At 41.1% G+C, this 22,389-nt stretch overlaps 1 long non-coding RNA gene across 1 annotated transcript in view; it reads right to left on the reverse strand.

The window, feature by feature from the left end:
* The window catches only part of LOC131277286 (uncharacterized), a 59,341-nt gene extending 43,721 nt beyond the window's left edge, over positions 1 to 15,620 (reverse strand). The window contains exon 1 of the long non-coding RNA XR_009184467.1: positions 15,534 to 15,620. This is a non-coding gene — a long non-coding RNA (uncharacterized lncRNA). The remainder of the gene's footprint in view (positions 1 to 15,533) is intronic.
* Positions 15,621 to 22,389: the final 6,769 nt, after the last annotated feature.

A 22,389-nucleotide genomic window follows, 5' to 3' on the forward strand; every position in this document is an offset into this window, starting at 1 on the left:
CTCCAGGGTCTACTGATCTGTACCACTCAGCCTTCCAAATTACTTATGCTGCCCCTTCCAGGCTCAGACTGGCACCATCTTTGGTCATATTTTCCAAAAGTGTTGAGTGGACTGAACCTCATCGATCACCAACATTGTTAGGACTCACACTGAGTCCAGCAGACACTTTCCCCATACCCTTGCATCAGTGCACACCAAGGTATACTGGGCCCACTTCCAATAGCCAGGGCCTGCATTTCTGTGCCTGAGGGCTTCTGGTCACTAAAATAACTTCTTCCCCAGCAGCCCTCAACCAATGACCATCAGGATTGGTGGGAAAATACCCCAGCTCCCTTACCCTTACCCCTCAGGTGGGATAACCCTGAGGCCTGGGTAGCACTCTGACTCCCAGAATTCCCCAGCTCCAGTTGTCCATGGTGGGAACTTGCTTGGCAATGCACACCTTATTGGTGGCCTGTCCTTCCCTGCCTCATCCCCCACTCACCTTCAGTGCATCTGGTTATAAATAAATGTCTTGTCCTTGAATGCTTGTCTTAGGTATTCTTCTAAGCAACACAAACTAAAAACGAGGAGATGGGGGAGGAAGTGAGGTATATGGGAATCCCCTCTATTTCAATGTAACATTTATGTAATCTAAAGCTTCTTTAAAAATAAAGAAAAAAAAAACAAACAGTTGAAACTACTGCAAAACAAACAAAAAGAAACAGGGAAATTCATTATAAACAAGACTAGGACTGGATCCATTCTTATTCTTTACAGCTGCTTCTCCCTCCATGTAGATAGGCATACATTTTAAATTCCATTCACTCAGAACATATTCCTTAGATGTCTATCATTTTCCAGGTACCACGCTTACCACTGGATCTAAAATGTTGCACATTTGAAGAGAATTAAAAGTGTGCTCTTGTAAGAGTGAAGGTCCTTGTCTGTTGGTTCACTGGTATATCCCTAAGGCATACAGCAGTGCCCGGGACATACCACATGCTCAATAAATAGTCCTTGAATATTTTTTTGAATGAAAAGTAGAAGATGGGTATATCTATAAAGAAGTAATACAAAGGATCCTTGTGATGATACACAAGGACCCTTGTATCTTGATTGTCTTGGTGGTGACATAAAGCTACACATGATAAAATGGCATAGATCTACACACACACACACACGAGTGCATGTACAAACTGGTGAAATCTGAATAATCTCTGAGAATTGGACCAATGTCAATTCATGGGTTATGTTATCATACCATAATTATGTAAGTTGTTACCATTGAGGACAACTGGGTATATTAGTTTCCTGTGTCTGCTGTTACAAAGTACCACAAATCCAGGGACTTAAAACAACAGAAATTTGTTTTCTCACACTTCTGGAGTCTGGAAGGCTGAAATGAAGGCCTCAGAGCCATGCTCCCTCTGAAAGCTCTAGGGAACAATCCTGCTCTGCCTCTTCCTAGCTTCTGGTAGATGCCAGCAATCCTTGGCACTCCTGTGCTTGTAGCTGTGTCACTCCAATCTCTGCCTCTTTTACATGGCCTTCTCCTCTGTGCTCTCTGTGTTCTCTCCTCTCCTTCTAAGGACACCAGTCACTGAATTTAGAGCCTACACTAATCCACTATGACCTCATCTTAACTAAGCACATCTGCAAAGACCCTACTTCCCATAAGGTCCCCCTCTGAGGTTCAGGGGACATGGATTTGGGGGACCACTACTCAGTCCACCACACTGGGTGCAAGGTACAAGGGACTTCTGTATAGTTCTTTGCAACTTCCTGTGAATCCATTTAAAAGTAAAAGTTAAAAATCAACTGATAAGTGGATAAACAAATTGTGGTATATACATACGATGAAATATTATGCAGCTATAAGAAGAAATGAAGTCGTGAAACATGTGATGACATGGAGCAACCTGGAAGACATTATGTTGAGTAAAGCAACCAGACACAAAAGGACAAATACTGTATGACTGCATTATTATGAACTAAGTTTATTGTGAAACTCATGGAGTTAATAACTAAAATATAGGGCACCAGAAAATAGAATGAGAATGATTATAGAGAATGGAAAGCTGAGGGTTAATCTGTGCAGAATGGTAAAAAGTTGTTTGTAAATCTTTGGAAATGAATAGAAATGGTGAAAGCACATCAGTGTTTATAGCAAGCAGTGCTAATATATGGGTATTCCATGATTGAAAGGGAAAGTCTAAGGTCATTTATATGACTAGAATATTACCGTAGTCCTGGCTTAGATCTTGGAATATCAAGTTCTCCCGACCTGTCATTTCCAGCTTCCTTCGGAATAAGGGCTCTGTTCAAGGGAGCACTCAGCTACAGGCAAGCTGTGGGTGCAGGGCACCATGGCCTTAGCTACCTCATGAGGGTGCATTGAGAGCTGGGAACCACTGAGAGTGGAAGGACATAGTAAGAGACTTATCCTTAGTGGAGGGGGCCCTGGCTTCAGGGAAGAATTCAGTGCCACTATCACTTAAGGAAGCAAGTGGCCAAACCTCTCAGGACTTCAGGAGGATGATTCTAAAATTATCTAGAGAACTAACACAAAACACACATGTTTAACTGCTATTAAATCAAAACCCAAGAGGCATTAAAAAGAGACCCGGGCAACTCTAGAAATTTATAGTCATAAAGCAAGCAAAGAACAAATTAGAAGATACATGTGAGCATGTGAGACACCAAGGTTTTCTACTTTTTAAATATAATTTTTTTAAAAATCTATCAAGCATAGTATATTATATCAGTGGATGAAGACCCTCACAAAAAACACGATAATATTGAACTCTCTTCTTGGGGAGTCCTGCTATATTCTCAGATAGAGGGGCAAGAGTCTCTTGAGAACATAGGCAGTGCCTAATGAAAGAAAACAGACTGATATGTCAAGCCCTCAATATTGTTGCAAGTAGCTATGAATCCTATTCTTCAAAAAGTGAAACTTAGTGGTGACCATAGGTCACAAGGGGAAGAGGAGGGAAGAATAGAATAGACAAAACATAGAGCATTTTTAGGGCATTAGAATTGTTCTACATGATCTTGCGATAATGGATACAGGCCGTTTTAAAGTTCATCAAAATTTATCAAAGTGTATGGCCCAAAATGTAAACCATTGATCATGGTTAGCAGCAATGCTTCAAGATTTGTACATCAATTGTAACAAATGTACCATCCATATGTAAAATGGTATTAATAGGGGAGAGGGGAAAAGGGGGAAGATGTTGGGTATATGGCAATCCCCTATACTCTGTACGTGACTTTCCTATAACCTAAAGCTCTTTGAAGATAAAATGAAAAAAAATGAGACACTGGGGAAATATATAGAAGAAAACGTCACTGTACATACAAAACAACAGATCTTACAGTGATGACGGACATAATGTACACTCCCCCGTGTGACAGAGTTGGACTCATTTGTGGTTTCCCTACACATGGCTCTTCTGTCCCTTCTAGTTGAACCTAGTACTAGACTTTATAGGTATATGTCCAAGAGACTTAAATCTTTGGGCCCTCCATGTGCCAATTGGGCCCTGAATCTCAACAGCATTGCAATACCTACTCTCCAGTTCATTGGACTCACCGAGGACAACTAACAAGGAGATGAAGGTAGACAACAACCATTCCAAGGAACAGAGAGAGTCTGCAACTGCAAGCAAGATAGTTCCATCAACCTGCCCCATGGGATCTAAGCCCCCTCTATTAGAGGTAGAGTGGGTATCACCATCCTAGAATCCTCAGGATTGGGGAATGAATGATGGACTAGAGTAGACTGGTATTCTACTAAAGACACTGTTATTCTAGAAATGGAAGACTTTTATCTTTGATGTGGAGGCAATGGCCACTGGAGGTTCTGAGGGGAGGGAGAGGGAAAAATATGTGTAATATAGGGGCATTTTTGGGACATTGGAATTCTCCTGAATGATGCTGCAATGATGGATACAGACCATTATATATTTTGTGATAACTTAGAAAATTGTGCAGAATAGAATGTAAACTGTAATCCACACTTAGTGGCAATGTTCCAATATGTATTCATCAAGTTTAACAAGTATACCACACTAATAAAGGATGTTATTAATGTGGGAAAGTGTGGGAGGCGTACAGAATGGGGCTTATGGAAATCCCCTATATTTTTTTATGTAACATTTATGTTTTCTAAAGCATTCTTTTTAACTGAAAGTATTAAAATCAAGCAAGCAAACAAACAGTAAAGTAGAGGAGCTCACTCTCCAGTAAGCAATTGCCAGTCTTTGTAAGCCTTCAGCTGATATTTCAGAGTACCTTTCAATTAAGTCATGGCATCCACATCTTTAATCTGGCATTCACCTCCACCCAGGAAACATGAACTGTTTCTTTTGTACCTGGTAGACTCCTAATATATCTGTCCCAACTATGATCATAGTTTAAGTGGAATAGCCTATCTTTTAACTCAATATGAAATTTATAGCTAGTTGTCAAAACCTTGTCAGCTTCATTTTGGGAGTAATGATTTCTCATCTTTGGGAAGACTTTCTATATTTGGGCCAGAGTCATTGGTCTTTTAATCTATAATTGTTACCAAACAGAGTATTCCTGAATCTGAATAGTCCTTGCTGGATTTTCAACTATGAAGCTCAACTACTGAGCTGTTGTCCTTAATTAACCACTTCATATTATTTCCTTTAGGCTACTGTGGTTGGAAGCCAGAGCACTAGGAAGTCTGAGTTGTAAAAGCACTCAAACAGAAAAAAAAAGTGGTAGGTGAAAGTGGGAAGGAATTTTTCCCAACAATCAGTTTTCAGATTCATTAGCAAAGTGAAGGAAGCATTAAACACAAATATTAAAAATGTAAAAGTTTTCTTTCCCATTTTTTTCTATTTTGCCAACTACCAATGAATATTTGAAATGTTTCTATCATAATCTTGAAATGTTTGTGTCTCCCTTTTTCATGTGTTTTCAAGAGCAAACCCAACAGAAATAAACACAATGCAAGGAAATGAAGACTTCAAATGTATATTTGATTAAACTAGTCATGTTTTGCTCAGATTTACTTAAATTCTAAAAGAGGCTAATTTCTCTGGCCACAGCTATTCCATACAATGAATGAATGTGGCCAACAACACTCATAAATAGTTCAATGTAAAGCATGTCTTTGTTCACTGATGGTATTAAAAGAGTTTCTGTCCAAGGAGATTTGGTTTCTCTCTTCCCTCCCGTTAATTTTCTCCCTTCCTCTCTTTGTAGTGCATACTACATGCTCTTTGTAGAAAAGTTACGCAATAAAAGAAACAGGGAAGAAGAAACTAATCTCAAAAACAGAGGACTCTGGGTGTATTCCATGAAAGCATTTTTTTTTTTTACTTTTCAATATTTTTGTCAGTGTATTCACTCATCTAAAAAGCATAGCTATGAATTGAAATAATATTTTCCTTAAGTTTTGTAGCTGAATTTTTTCAACGTTGTATCATGCATATTTTCTCATAAGACTAACTCTTCTTCAAAATGATATAACAGTCTTGACTTGTTCATGTTTGCATAGTATTATTCTTAATAAAGTGTTTTTTTCTTTATCCTATCTAAAATCAGTAGCACTCACATTTGCTGCTTTAGTGGCTTATTCGGTGTTTCTTTGATTTTTAAATTAACTTTCAAATTAAATTTTTCAAAAATTTTCTCTAATTTTCTATTTTCCAGACTGTCATCTGTAATTTTTGCCTCAAAAACAAAGCTTAGATTTGAGAACTTGTAAATCATTCTCTGCTATTATATAAACTAGTTATCATAATGCTTGGCACATATTCAGATCTTAGTGAAAGTCAATATCATTCTTATTATTCTCAATATTATTGTTTGAACCTTCAGCATTGTAAAGGAAGAAAACGCCATCAAAGGCATACCTAAATATGAATTACTTTCACTTGTGTTTCTCTAGGTCAGAGTTTCTCCACCTCAGTGTGATTTACATTTGGGACCAGATAATTCTTTGGTGGGAGGCTGACCTGTGCATTGTCAATGTTTAGCGGTATGCCTGATCTCTATCCACTGATGACAGTAGCACTTCTTCCAAGCTGTAACAACCAAAAAATGTCTCCAGACATGGTCAAATGTCCCCTGGGAGCTGAATCACCCCAAGTAGAGAAGCTCTGCTAGAAGATCTATTGAAACCATAAAATATTCCCTTATAAAGATCTCTGCCATCTCCAAATTTTTGATAAGAGTGTTTTATTCTGAAATCTCTATACAGTGTGAGGTTGTCTTTTCTCCTGAGAAGTCTCTTAAGTGTCCTCAGGTTCTTCTTGAGATCCTGAAACATGGACAGTACCAGAACTAATCACCAGAGACATCTGATCCAAAAGGATTTAACAAAGAGGGACATAATGAAGATGTTTGGCTGAAAGTCTGTGCATTTGGAAATTAAAACATCTTTGCATTCTCTTCCAAAAACTGGAGTAGGACCACATAATGTTGGAATGATGAATGAAAATAAAGTGACCTTTGAAGAACACATTGCCTCCTCCATCTCTTTAATCTTCTCCTTATTTATGCAATATAAAATCCTTGAGTTACTCCATTAATGGCAAAATAAAGTTAAGAAACAACTTTAGTTGTTTTAATTAAATGACTAATAAAACTGATATATCTGGAATATATAAGCACTTTTGGCATTGGAGGAAGAAGCATAGTATAAAGTTGGGATATTATCATATTGTTTTGCTCTCCTTTTATTGTTTTAACATCATATTGAGTTTTAAAATTTTTTATTAGAGAAGTTCTGGATGTATAGAACAATCATTTGTAAAATACAGGATTCCCTTTTACCACCATTAACACCTTGCATTGGTATGGAACATTTGTCACAATTGATAAAAGCACAATTTTATAATTGTACTATTAATTATAGTACATGGCTTAACTTAGGGTTTACTGTGTTGTGCCATATTGGAATTTAAAGGTACATTTAGCAGAATATCAACTCCCATGAGAAGATATTGAAAAGAAAACCAATAATACCTTTTGAGTGTATTAGTTAGGGTGATGCTCGCTGCTATAACAAATAAACCACTTAATCAATGGTTAAACAAAAAAAGATGTTTAGTTCTCAGTATCATAGTAGACTAATGTGGATATTTCTGGTTGCTGGGCAGGTAGTTTTTCTCCATGGAAACCTATCATCTCTTAAGACCCTCTGCCCCAGGGAGAAGAGACTAGAAAAGGCATAGTCTCTCTGACGATCCAGCCCTAGAACCAACCAACCTCAATTCTATCCCCATTCCATTAATGAGAACCAGCCATAGTCATACCTGGAAGCAAGGGCAGCTAGAAAATGGAGAGACTGGCTGGAAAGCTGCCTTGAAGCAACCATGCCACATGATGGAAGGGGAGCACATGTGCTTGCTGGACACATTGCCATCCTGCCATAATGAATAAAGTTATTTAAAAGCAGGTTGGGGAAAAAAAAGACTTTGCAAATAGCAACATCAACTATGGAATACTCATAATCAAAACTCCCTGGGGATATGAAGGAAGGGGAACACTCATCCACTGCTGGTGGGAATGCGGAAGGATCCAACCATTCTGGAGGACAGTATGGCGGTTTCTCAAAAAACTAGCCATAGATTTGCCATATGACCCAGCAATACCACTGCTGGGTATATACCCAGCAGAACTGAAAACAAGGACACAAACCGATATATGTACACCAATGTTCATAGCAGCATTGTTCACTATTGCCAAAAGTTGGAATCAACCCAAATGCCCATCAACAGATGAGTGGATCAATAAAATGTGGTATATACACACAATGGAATACTACTCGGCTGTAAGAACAAACACACTACAAACACATGTGATAACATGGATGAATCTTGAGAACCTTATGTTGAGTGAAGCAACCCAGACATTGAAGGACAAATACTACATGACCTCAATGATATGAAATAAACAAGCTGTCCTAGATAGCAAGAGACTGAACGATAGGCTTACAGGAAATCGGAGGGTGGAGGAAGGATATGAGCCGATGTCTGCAGGGGTGGAATTTAAGACGAGGTGGTGGTAAGTATGAACACAAAGAAGAGATAAAATGGGGGCAAGGGGTTGCCTTTGGTTGGGGCTTTACGGGTTTGAGGGTGGCTGGGGAGGGATGGTTGGGTAACGTTGCCCAAAAGTGGGGGGAGGGAGGGGGAGCATACGAACACAGGAGAGGGTCAGGAGGTGGTGGAGAGTAAAATGCCGAGAAAATCATATCAAAATATAATAAAGAGGGTTACCTGTTTAGAATGCTCGGAGGGGAGGGTCTGATGCAGGACAGGCTCCTGGGGAATGCCTAAATGCTCATTCTGCCAGAGTGTGTGACACCATGGGGTAGAATCCCAAGTAGTGAGAGTGGGGGTGGACCCACATCCTGGGGAGGACTAATGCCACCAAATAGAGGGAACTGTATCCCTCGAGAGAAAGGGTGGCTCCCAGGGCATTGGGGCAGTTGAGCAAGTTAGGCCCTGAACACTATTCCATCTATTTCTGGAAGTGGCTCCTCAGGAAACGGAGGTTGGCTGTCACTGTGGGCACCAAGGTGGAAGGGAAAATGGACGTTAAATGTGTGGAACCAAAGTAAAAGGGGGGCAAGAGAGGAGTTTTTTGAGAGTACACAAGGATGGATATAAAACATGTAATATTACACCATAACATATAGGAGATGACAGACTGATAATGTAAACCATAATGTAAAACATAGGATAACTAAAAATGTAAAGAACTGTGTATCCTAAAGTATGCACCATAATGTAAGCACAGATATTACCTTGTTAGAAAGCTAATATCTCAGACTCTGTACATCACCTTAAGTAAATATGATGTGAATAGGGTGTAAGAGTATCGCTGTGGAAGGAAAAAGGTTTTGTGGTGGATGTATGGGAGTGCTGTATATTATATATATGCATTGCTGTGGTCTAGGACTCCTGTGAAGAAATGCTGAATAATTAGGGGGGGGGAAAAAAAAAAAGGATAGGATGTGGAATTTTTTCAAGTCAACATTCTTTATCTAAGTTCTTTATCTAACTTTATCCAAGTTCTTTATCTATCCTTTAAACCCATCGCTATATGCCATTCCCTAGTAAGGGACCATGACATTATATTGGGCTTCAAATTTCGGGGAGCTCTGGACCACAGAGTGTCTCAACAATGGCAATGGAGGGATACTGGTATGGGATACCAATGACAGGTGATATATGGCTGACAGGGAGCTGTACAGAACATATATCCAGGGGGCATCGTAATGATTGGATATACTCATAGTGGCAACAATTAAAAACCACAGCAGGGGGGGTACTGGGTTCCTGGCCAGTGGTGCTCTGTCGCGGTCCCTAGGGGAGCAGCGACAGTCTCCCAGGTACAGCGGCGGGGACCTGGAGGGAGTGAGGGTTCAACAGTGAGCCCCTGATGCTAATGACTATGCTTGTGAGCTGATAAACCTAAAACAAGAACAAGGCCTAGAGCAACATTGTGCCTGGGAATTTCCTCCTGTCAGCCTTCATGTTACTCAAATGTGGCCAGTCTCGAAGCCAAACTCAGCATGTAAATGCAATGCCTTCCCTCCAGCGTGGGACATGACACCCGGGGACGAGCCTCCCTGGCAACGAGGGACCACTATCAAATACTAACTGATGATGCAACTGGAAAAGGACCTTATATGGAAGGTTCAATGCGGATCAGCAGAATATCCATGTCTACATAAAATAACATGACTTTAAAATGCTGTTTGACCTAAAGTAAGGGGGAAATGGAAAGGAGAAATGAGTTTATATGGCTACGAGTTTCTAAAAAAGAGTCTGGAGGCTGGCAGAAGGATTGCCCTCATGCACAACTGAGCAGAGTCAGAGAGACAGATAAAGCAGATACAACCCCCAGATATTGGTTCCTTTGAAGGCTAAAGAGACCCATGAGAGTTATGGCCATGGCCGATGGGGTTAACTACCAGGGCAGATGGCCCCTCATTGGAAATGGTGTTTATGTGTGATGAATCTGGACTCAGATGGGATCTCCCTTCATAAGACTTTCATGCTAATGTGCTGGAGGTGCAGTTAACGTTGGGATTTAAGATATATTTAGGGGATTTGAATCTCTGGACTGACAATGTGATAGCCAGGTCCTGAGCCTCAACAGACTCCAGCACCTACAATCTGATTTACTGGACTTACCACACTCAGCTAAGATGGAGTTGAAGAAGGACAATCACCACACCATGGAGCCTAGAGTGATTACAACTGAAAATGGGAGGATTGCATCCAGCATCCATGTGGAATTTGAGCCTCCTCTTGACATAGAGGTGCAATGGACACAACCAATCCAATGTCCACATAGAAGAGGTGGTATTGGATTGAGAAAAGTGGACATGGTGGACGATGGGTATGGGGAAAGGCAGGAAGAGATGAGAGGTGGAGGTGTCTTTGGGACATGGAGCTGCCCTGGATGGTGCTTCAGAGGCAATCACCGGACATTGTAAATCCTCACAGGGCCCACTGGATGGAATGGAGGAGAGTATGGGCCATGATGTGGACCATTGACTATGAGGTGCAGAGGTGCCCAAAGATGTACTTACCAAATCCAATGGATGTGTCATGATGATGGGAACAAGTGTTTTGGGGGGGGAGGGGGGGTGGGGGAGTGGGGTTGAATGGGACCTCACATATATATTTTTGATGTAATATTATTACAAAGTCAATAAAAAAAAATAATAAAGAAACACAATTCATCATAAAAAAAAAAACTCCCTGGGGGAGTGTGGATGTGGCTCAAGTGGTTGAGCACCTGTCTCCCACATGGGAGGTCCTGGGTTCAGTTTCTGGTGCCTCCTAAAACAAACAAGCAACAACAACAACAACAACAAAAAAAACAAGAAAACAAATGAAAAAACTAACTCAGGGGAGCCAATATGGCTCAGTGGTCGAACACTGGCTTCCACATACGAGGTCCCAGTCCCAGGTTCAATCCCTAGCCCCAGTACCTCAAAAAACAAACCAACAAAAAATTCCCTGGGTCCACATGTTCTGCCTGCCTTTGATTCGCATGCATTTCTGCTTTATATTTACTGAAGGAAGCACCGCCGAAGGTGGCATAAAGGGAAGGGGAACTGGTTTGCCCAAACAAGGCACTATTGCTGTGATTTCACTGGCCTCATTCAGGCTTCCTCAGAGAGGCAGTTATGTCTCAGTGCATGTCTTTCTCCATCTCTTCCTTGAACTTCTTGAAAATGATCCTGTGTATTTAGCCTTCTGTAGTTGTAAGAACAGAGAGCCTCCTGACTTCCTTCCAAAAAGGAGGATTTATTGTAAGAGGTAATGAACAGTATTGGGATAGAAGTGTTCATCTGCCCATGCCCCCAGGCTGCTTTCAGGTCCTGCGTCTCTGTCTCTCCATGACTCCCAAGGCATTTCCCTTGTGGCACCTCTGTTGGCTTCTGTCTGCTCCATTTTCTACATGTCCTGACCAGCCAGTGCTTGCTGAATTCTCCCACCAGATTCCCTGGGAGATATTCACAGTGGGTTAGTTGGTTACTATCACCCTACTGGGTAAAGCCTTTACCCCAGGGTACCTCATGGGACTCCCAATCTATTGAGGCTCCACCCTTCATCCTTGGACCACCTCAGCTCCTTCCAGGTGGCCACATCTGTACTAAGAACAGGCCACCACTGATTCTCCATCAGATTGCTGTGTGTGGGTGTGGCCAGCTAGGAGGGAATTCTAGACTTGGCAGGTTAATATATCTGACATGTCTGACACAGACCCAACAAATGCTCTGTTGCTCCTTCCTCCATCTAAATTGCTTCTTCTTGATCCATGTCATTTTATCTCTTGAGGGGATACAGTTGTTCAACATGAGTCAAGGCACAAAAGCAAAGCCTGGACTTTTTGGGAGTTAGTCGTCTATGTGACTGGAGTAATACTGTGTTAGTCGGCCAAAGGGGTGCTGATGCAAAATATCAGAAATCAGTTGGTTTTTATAAAGGGTATTTATTTGGGGTAGAGGTTTCCAGTTACCAGGCCATAAAGTATAAGTTACTTCTCTCACCAAAGTGTGTTGCCACTTGTTGGAGCAAGATGACTGCCAACATCTGCAAATGAACCTCTTTCAGGGGCTCCTTTCTCTTTTGGCTCAGCTCCTCTGCTCTCTAAGCAAGGCCAGCTGTAGACTATTAGGCAAACGGTTTGTCTCTCTTTCCGCGGCTTCTGCTGTATCCAATTGAACCTTCCTTCCTCATGTATCTGCTTCTCTATGTATTTACTTCCCAGGATCCAGGATCAAAACTCCAAACTCCCTTCTCTGCGGTGTGGTTTCTCTGTGAGTCCTCACCCACCAAGGGGACAGGGACTCAATGTCCTACTGAAGGGTCCCAGTCAAAGTCTCAATCATTATTTAATCAAGTAAAAGTGAAACCTCTGAATCCAATATAATCTAATACACCCAGAGGAACAAACCAGTTTACAAACATAATCCGTATCTATTTTTGGAATTCATAAACAATATCAAACTGCTACACATACTAATAACTAGTTCCTACAAAGCATTTTCTCAGAGGCAGGCAGGCAGTCTTCTAAGCATGCCACGTATATGAACTCATTTCATGCTCACAACCACCCTCTGAAGTGGACACCATTAATGTCCCAATTTTATAGCTAAGGAAACCAAGGCTCAGAGAAGTAATGAAACTGGCCCATACATGTGCAGTAATAAATGTGTAAGAAAGTATATGTAAGGGGCAAATTATAAAAGGCCTGGAAAGCCAAACACATTTAGAATGAATCTGGTGAGACACAGAAGTTTTTCAGACCCAAATAGTCCAGCAGGGTCAGGAGAGATGATTGACCTTCGAGGCAGAGGTAGCAGGGGCCCAGGAAGGAAGCTCCTAAAGAAATCCAGACCCAGGGAGGAGATTCTGAAATGGAGTAGTGTCAAAGGCAGTTGAGATTATGAGCAGATATAAGGAATCAAAAAGTCCTATAGAACTTCCTGAGTAGTAAGATCATCTGCAACAGCAAGAGTTCAATCAGAGAACTGTTATAAGGGATAGAGAATAAGGATGCATTTATGGGGGTTAAGTTTTATGCAACTGTGTGAGATGACAGCGCACAAGGAGAGCTCAATGCTGTTTGTGAAGGTGGTGGTCTTATAACAGAGCCAACTGTCCGTGCACTTGGCCCAGGCTTCAGGGAAGCTGAGGGGGGCATTTGGCAAGAACTGGAGGAGCTGTGGTTCATATGCTGCCCCCTTCTGACTACAGGAGGAAGCAGATCAAGGACAACATGCTACAGCTTCCCCAGTACCTGGAGCTCTGCACCAGTCTTTAGCATGTACAAGATATGACCTCTCTCCACCCCTGCTTCACTTCCATTTTCCAAATTGCACACAAGATACTTTGTGTGGCCACTACCACCTCTTAGGTGGCCAACACTACCTAGAACTAAATACAAAAAGGAATGCTGGGAAACTCTGTCCTAGCTTTGTCAAGTTGGTGCACGATAAGGAGTGCGCTGCAGTGGATGAGAGAGAGGGGAGAGGTAAAGATGGCGCAATATTTGTGTGTGTGTGGTAAACCAGAAAAATGGTGGTGATCCTAAGAGATGAGACTGTTGGAGGGAGAAAATGGTGAGTTTAGTTTTGCTGACTTTCATTTTGGGCATGTTTGTGAAAACATCCAGGAGGCAACCGAAAATTTAGAGAGGACAAAGCTAGAAATAAAGACCTAGGAGTTATGAAACAAGAAGTGAGTGGTAGAGTCAAGTAGTCTTCTCTCTTCTTATAATGTTAAAAGAAATGACACTAAAAGAAAGCACGAGGACAAGAAAAATGGTGGATTTTGTTCCTTTTAAAATCAAATGTTACTCTTTCTTCTAGTCCTTCATTTAATAAGCATTTTTAAGCACTGTGGTACCCCCAAAAAAACATGTTCTTAAATTTAATCCATTACTGTGGGTGTGAACACATTGTAAGTTAAGGCATGGCCTAGGACAATCAGAATGGGTCCTAATCCTATTATTGGAGTCCTTTATAAACAGAATGAAATTCAGACAGATAGAGATAGAAAGCCACAGGAAGCAAAGAAGCTGAAATCAATAGAACCTGGAAGAGAAGGGAGAGATCAAGAGATGCCACCATGAGCCTTGCCATATGACAAGCTAAGGACCAAGAAACACTGGCAGCCAGCTCCAGAATGCAAGTCTTGGGGAAGAAAGCATCACCTTGATGATACCTTGATTTAGACCAGGGGTTCTCAACAAGGGATCCGTGAGCTTGAATTTAAATCCAAAAAAACATTATTATTGTGGGGACATGCTGGGTGTGGGTGTGATATATTTATTAATAATACACAGTATAGTATGGACTTAGTAAGGGGTCTGTGGTTTTCACATGACTAGCAAAAGGGTCCGTAGAACAAAAAAGGTTAAGAACCCTTGATTTAGACTTTTTCCCAGCCTCAAACCATGAGCAAATAAATATCCATTGTTAAAGAGAGAACAAAAAGAAAACAACAACAACAACATAAGCAAAAAAAGAAAAATTCCCATTGTTCTACCTAGCCCGTTTCATGGTATTTGCTTGAGCAGCCATGCACAAGCAAATTAAAACAAGCACCTGTATGGTTCTTCATAGTGGTTCAAACACAGAAAATCTAGTGTGCTGCAAACAAAAATAATTTTTAACTGTTTCAGACCAAATGTTTAAAAGGGTCTATCTATGTTTTGGGAGCTGATTTTAAATATTACACTTGGAAAAGAAAAGAGAACCACTTTAGAAGATTGACCAATGTGAGATGTACAAATTTCAGCATTTACTCTCCAGTTTGTTACAAAAGATTACATATTTTTAGGGAGGCACATATTCTTTTCAATCAGTTAATTAAGAGAGCAGAGCCACCATAAGATCACAAAAGAAACACTATCAGGAAGTTTCTTTCTTGTCTTTCTCATGCCAAAGAGTTAAAGGAATTTCATCATTCTGACTGCCAGCTTAGCCTCAGCTACCCCTGGGCCAGTCCTAACTATGTCTGATAGGAGAGCCTCAGGGGGTCTAGGATGGGTCTAGCTGCCTCTCTTCATAAAGAGGTCATCAGCCATGCCAGCATCTCCCTAAGTTATGCCCCAGCCCACAGAAATCCACAGGAGCCCTTCCTGAGGACCATTCCATTTGGTTGGGGCTATACCAATCCTATCTGCACCTCTTGCTGGGCGCTGAAATCGAGAGGGGGTTTTTGCCACTGGGCCTCCACTCTTGACCACAAATTTGGACCTCTGCCCATAAAGTGGATCCCAAGTTCACTGTACTCCATGGGACTTTTCATTTGGATAACTGACCACCCTTCTAGTTAGGACTTATGGCAAGAAATCTCCCTAGATAAGTGTCTTAAAATCTTTAAATCAGATCACCTGCATGGAAATCAAATGAAGTGTCAGTAAAAAGCAAAAGCAGTCTATCAGTGTGGCCTGGAGATGGGCCTTTTTAGCAAGTATTCTAGGGAATTCTTTGCATGTTACATTTTGGGACCACGACCTTAGACCAAGCATACCTTAATCCTGGGATGCTCTCATCTTGTGAAAACCTAAGCTTCGGACCCCAGCCTCTTTCTGCACCAAAGATATTCAGAGTTTGACAGGATGTAGCTGATATCTAAGTTCATACTGTTCATAAAGTGTTGTTTTTAAATTATGTGCAAAGACATCTGTATAAGTAAATGCTGATGTAACAATTGAACCATTGCTGGAGTCACCATCTAGTGGCCACAGTAGATAAAGGCAAGTTTTCTAAGGATATGATAGGCAACATTGTAAAACTGGGGGAGTTTTCAAATGCTTCCTCAAAGCATTGCTCTTGGTTTCAAGGAACTGGCCATTGTGGCTTTCTTTTTTTATCTTAGGTGCTCTGGTTTTTCATCAGCAGAGAATTTTGACACACAGTTGTGCAGTGTACTTCATTCAAAGTATACTTCCACAAAAGGCAATGATTTCAATGCGATGATCTAGCACAGCAAACCTTTTCCATAGAAGGCCAGATAGCAAATATTTTCGACTTGCAGGTCATCTGGTACCTGGGACTACTATGCAACTCTGCCTTCGTAGAATAACAGCAGCCATGGACATTATGTACACAAATGGGTATGGCTGTGTCCAATAAGTATGTTCATGAACACTGAAATTTGAATGTCATACCTTTTGATTTGATTCAACCATTAAAAAATATAAAAAGAAACATATCTTAGCTTGTGGGCCTTATCAAAAAACCGACAGCAGGTGAGATTTGGCCAGTGGGCCATAATTTGTGATGCCTGGTTTAGCCTAGAAACTTTCCTATTAACTGCCTTACTTCAGAATGACTGCAGAGGATACCTGCTGCATATGTGTACTGTATACATTTGGTGGGGGAGAAATTTTAAATTTTTTTTCATCAGATGAGCTTCAGGTTCACTGAAAAATTACGTAAAAAATAAAGCGTTCCCATATACAGCCCTATTGTTGACACTTTGCATTAGTGTGATAACTTTGTTACAAATGAAAGAATATTAAAATTGTGCTATTAACTATAGTCCATAACAATTAACATACATTAGGGGTATTTTTCCCATATACCACCTTATTATTAACGCCTTCTGTTATAGTCATACAATTGTTATAATTAATGAAAAACATTCTTGTACTATAAATCCAAGTACTATAGTCCATATATATACAGTGCATCATTTACAATAGGATTTACTGTGTTATACAGTCTTGTTTTATACTTCCATTTTTATTCTAGCAACATATATACAACCTAAACTATCCCCTTTTAACCACATTCACATATATAATTCAGCACTGCTTACTGCACTCACAATAATGTGCTACCATCACCACCATCTATTTCTAAAACTTAATCATCAACCTAAATAGAAATCCTGTACAAATTAAGCACTAATTCTCCATTCTCTACCCCCAATCCGTCCACTGGTAACCTATATTCTAGATTATAACACGAGTTTATTATAATTATTTTATATCAGTGAGATCACAAAAAAATTGTCATTTTGTGTCTCTTATTTCACTCAGCATCATGTCTTCAAGATTCATCTGCATTGTCACATGAGCCAGAACTTCATTATTTTTTACAGCTGAGTATTATTCCATTGTAAGTATATACCACATTTTATTTATTTATCCATTCATCTGTGATGGGCGCTTGGGTTGCTTCCATCTTTTGTCAATTGTGAATAATGTTATTATGAACATTGGTGTGAAAATACCTGTTCAAGACCCTGCTTTCAATTCTAGGTATATACCTAGTAGCAGGATTGCTGGGTGTTTTAGTTTGGTAAGGTGCCTGTATTAGTCAGCCAAAGGGGTGCTGATGCAAAATACCAGAAATCTGTTGGCTTTTATAAAGGGTATTTATTTATCACAAGACCATATAAAGTAAGCTACTTCCCTCACCAAAGTCTGTTGCCATGTGTTAAAGCAAGATGGCTGCTGGTCTCTGCAAGGATTCAGCCTTCCTCTTCCCCCTAAGGCTCCGTGGTCCCAGTTTCTTCTGATCTCAGCTGTGAGCTAGCATAAGACTTGTCTCTCTCCCCTGGGCCTGTTTCTTTCCAGGCTTTCTCAGCTCTTCAGGGCTCTGGTCTCTTCATTTGCAAACTATTAGGCAAACAGCTTGGCTCTCTCCCGGGGGCTCCAGCATCCCAAACTAAACTCTGTGTTCTCCTTCTCAATGTATTTACTTCCATCTTTGATTGTGCACCCGTTTATATAGCTCACAAGGTGGGGGGGGGTACTCAACTCAAGTCACTCTAATGACATGGTCAAATAAAAGCCCTAATCTTGATTTAATAAAAGTAAAACCTCTGAATCTAATAAAAATCTAATACGCCCAGAGGAACACACCAGTTTACAAACACAATCTGATATCTATTTTTGGAATTCATAAATAATATCAAACTGCCACATTGCCAGAATGCAATATACTGGAAAAGAGGTGGCTTTTACAATGGGGATTTATTAGCTTACAAACTTACAGTTCTGAGACCATGAAAATATTCAAATCAAAACATCATCAGTTGATGCTTTCTCCCAGAAGATTGGCTGGTGGCAATCCAGGACTCCTCTGTCACATGGCAAGGCACACAGCAGCATCTGCTAGTCTCTCCCTTCTCTTCTGGGTTTCATTGCTTTCAAGGTTTCTGGCTTCCCTGGGTTTCTCTCTGTTTCTGTGTATTTCTCTCAGCATTCATACCATTTATAAAAGACTCCAGTTAGAGGATTAAGACCTAAGACTGACCCTGGGCCAAGCCTTAATGGAAGTAACCTAATCAAAAGGCCCTTAACTGAAGTAACCTAATCAAAACCTCCCACTCACAATAGGTTCACACATACAAGAATAGCCCAGTTTTAAGAACATACAGTCTCAAAATACCACACTGGGGCATATGGAAGTTCTATACTTAGCTTCCTAAGGAACCACCAAACTGTCTTCCACAGCAACTGCACCACTTCACATTCCCAACAGCAATTAATGAGTATTCCTATTTCTCCACATCCTCTCCAACACCTGCTGACTCTGCAAGGTGATGCAACAAAAAAAAGGAAGACAAGCAAAAAGCTTCTGTATCCATTTGCTGCGCACTCTTCTGTGTTTTTGCTTGTCTCCGTTTTTTGTCACATCACCTTGCTTAGTTGGCTCGCAGTGTGCGAGAGAGCCTGCCTTCACAAAGAGGCCCCGGGATGCGAACCCAGGGCCTCCCTTATGGTAGAGAGGAGCCCAAGTGATTGAGCCACAGTTGCTTCCCTGTTCTGTTTGTTTTTGTGCAGAATTTTCTCCCCAGCACCTATGATTTGTTTAAATCCTCTCCCTCACTTAGTGCCCACTTCTCCTTACACTTTTCAGTTCTGGTACCTGTCATGTCTTACAGCAATTCACTTTAAACACCCCCCTTTTTTTCTGTGAGGCTTTTCGGCCCTGTTAGGGTATCCCACCCCAGGGAGCCAGGTGAGATCAATCCAGAAAGGCGGGTCACTCCAGGAAAGTCTGTTTTATGTTTGAGCAGCCTAGACAACACAAACTGAATTGATTGAGCACACTTCTTGCCAACAGTTATTCCACTGTCTCCCTTCCCGCACACTTCTTGCCAACAGTTATTCCACTGTTTCCTTTCCCTTTCCTTTCCCTTTCCCCTTCCCCTCCCCTCCCCTCCCCTCCTCTTCCCTTTCCTTCCCTTCCCGGGGGGCCCTTCTGTATGCAGCATGACTAAGAAGCTTGTGGTCCACCCCAGGTCTCTGCTGACTTGACTCCCTGTGCCTGAGTATGTGTGGGGTTCTTACTTGCTGCTGTGAGCAGCTCTACAGTCTCCCTCTGAGGCAGGAGGGACCTGGGCTGCTGCCTCTGAATGACTCCCAAGCTGCAGAGGACTGAGTGTGGGGGGGGTATAGACGGGCGGGTCTGGGATGGAAATTTCCTACCTGATCTTTTTTTTTTCCTTCAGTTTAGCAGTTGTGGAGTCCTTTTTCATGCTCTACTGTCCTCCAGAGTTCTAAGCAAATGGGATTTGCCCTTTTATTTGCTGATTCTCTGGGGAGACTTTTTTCAGGGGGTGTATTACATAGACATGTTGATGACCTTTGCTGGATATCCTTTGTTTGCCTCTCCAAATCATTTTCCACTCTACTGCACTCTGCTTTCTTCCTAAGGATGACTGTGCAAATTCTCCCAAGAGGTTTCTTTGCCCTCTGGCAGCTGAATTTGTTCAATACAAAGCATAGTCTAAGCAATCAAAGGAGGATGGGAGCACTTATTTCCTTGGATTCAATTCTACAGGGTTGCTAGTCTGGCCATGTCCCACTAAAGATGGCAACCCCAGTCAGGTGACCATCTCCACTCAACCTCCTAGCCACCAGGATCAGGAAACCATTCCCTCCAACCCCTCTTCAGGGGTACTAGCAGCATCACACTTTCTCCAGTCCCAGGGTACTGAAATTTCCTTTGTAGTTTTCCTAAACCTGTGGTTCTCAACTGTTCAGTCATCCCACAACTACCTGGGAGACTAAAGCCCAGAATGTAGGACCCACCCCCAAATGGCTAATTTGGCGTATCTGGGGATATGCCAGAGCATTTGCATTTCTAACCACCTTCTCAGTGATGTGGACGATGCTGGTCTCTTTGGGAAGAGAACCACTACCTCTAGCTATAAATGCAGACCTTCGGTAGTCTCCTTTGTAAGGGTGCCTTCCATTTTCTGTCAGAAACACTATTTCTCCTTAACTTTGGGAAACGACAGTCATTATCTTCTCATCAGCACAGGGCAATTTATGAGAGATTACTGAAATGTTTAGATGATTGTGTCTAGGATTAATTCTGCTGGACTTGAGGAGACCTAGATCTCACTTGGTGACAGAGTCTTGAAAGTCAGTGCGAAGTAATAAAAGAGTCTTGTTTATTTACTTGACAAATATTCAGGCACTATTTTAAAAGCTTTTCAAATATGTATTCGTTTACTCCTTCTGATGGTAAGTTCATGTGCCAGCTTGTTTGATCAAGCAAGCATTGGCCTGATTGTTACTGTGAGGGAATTTTGTGGATTTAAATCATTAATCAGTTGATTGCATCTATGGCTAATCTATATTTACAATCTAACAAAGGAGACTGTTTTCAGTAATGTGAGAAGTCTCAACCAATCACTTGAAGGCCTTAAAAGAAGAACTGATATTTTAGTATTCAGAAGGAAGAATTTCTATCTCTATTTCAACCAGCCAGCTTCTCCTGGGGAATTGATCAAAACCTTCATCCAAGTTCCCAACCTGCAGGCTGCCTTATGGAATTTGGACTTGCCAATCCCTGTGGTCATGTGATCCAATTCCTAATTCCCTTAATATTTATATAAATACACACATATATATTCTGTCAGTTGTTTCTCTGGTGAACCCTAATAGAGATCATGGTAGGGAGAGTGGTTCTTGAGAAACAGAATCTTAAGGAGGAGATTTCTAAGATGGATCTAGGGTTTGGGGAATTAGTTCTCTAAACTTATTAGATTAAAAAGGCATTAATTGACTGTATTACCAATGATCAAGATGGCACTGATAGTCCATGGCATGAAAATGCAATAGAGATACACAAAATATCACCACTGGATACTTGCTACCACTACTCAAATGCTTTTAAGAGGCATGACTTTGGGTGACAGTTTATTTGATACCTTAACAGAGTTTTATAGAGTTAAAAAGAATAATGATGTTTGCTGGTTGTTTCTAAATATGTTGGATATAGTTGTTAAAGAAAGGGATGAGCTCAAGGCTTCAAATTCCCAGTTCAAGTGCCACATGAAGGATATGAAAGTTTCTATGTATGCCCTGAAAGAAACTCTTATTTCTTATAGATGCACATTTGAGATTTCTGAAAAACTGGCCCATAGTCTCAATGCATGAGTGGCTAAATTATAACATAATTGGAATTCCCAACCTTGCAGGGTGCCTGCTGTTAAAGTGAAGACATTAATTGGAAAGGAAAGGAATGGGATCCTGAATATTGGAATGGGGACATATGGGCTAATAATAATAACAGTGGGGGCAATGAAAACCTGAGATTCTGCTGAGTCTTCTTTTCCAGATAAACTGCAATGGCTTGCCCTAAAGAATCAGCCACCCAGTCTCCAGTTTGCCTCAAGGAGTTGGCCATCCTGCCTCCATCTCAAGAGAGTAACCCCGCTGTCCCTGATAAGCCTGTAACTGCTTTCCCTGAAAAAACAGCCCTCACACCTTCTCCTGAAGAGATTAACTCTTTCACCAGATGAAACTGTAAAGGAATGCCATGGGGTAGTTGGTTTGCAAGACACTGATAATTTTTCTTATGACCCTCCCCCACCATCCCTTTTATTCCCCCAGATCTATAAAGAATGATGTACCAACAGTCCCTGAAAGGTGAGGTATAAAATGTGACCCATAAGGAGGTAATATTACACCCCAAAAGAACTAAATGCTTTCCTAATTTATATAAAGAAATCAGGGGAATATGTGTGGGAATGGATATTGAAGGTGTGAAATAATGGGAGGAGGAACAAAGTTGGATCAGGCTGAATTTATTGATATGGATCCACTAAGCAGAGATTCTGGATTTGATGTTGTAACTCAAGGGTTTAGAGAGAGCTCTAACAGTTTGGGTGGCTGGCTGAAGCACGGGCCAAAAGGTGGCCTCCACTGCCTGAAGTTGAAATATCAGAACTGCCCTGGTAAAATATAGATGAGAGGATGCAAAGGTTTAGAATATTAGAGTGGATTTATCATTTTAAGACATGCTCACCCACCCCAGGAATGTCCAGAGCACACACTTTTCACCTTTCACCAAGAATGTAAGGAATAATTTTGTGAGAGCAGCTCCCTCATCCCTTAAAATCTTGGTGATTACTC

Source organism: Dasypus novemcinctus, chromosome X, assembly GCF_030445035.2.
Source record: "Dasypus novemcinctus isolate mDasNov1 chromosome X, mDasNov1.1.hap2, whole genome shotgun sequence".
In the NCBI taxonomy this organism is placed as follows: Eukaryota; Metazoa; Chordata; class Mammalia; order Cingulata; family Dasypodidae; genus Dasypus; species Dasypus novemcinctus.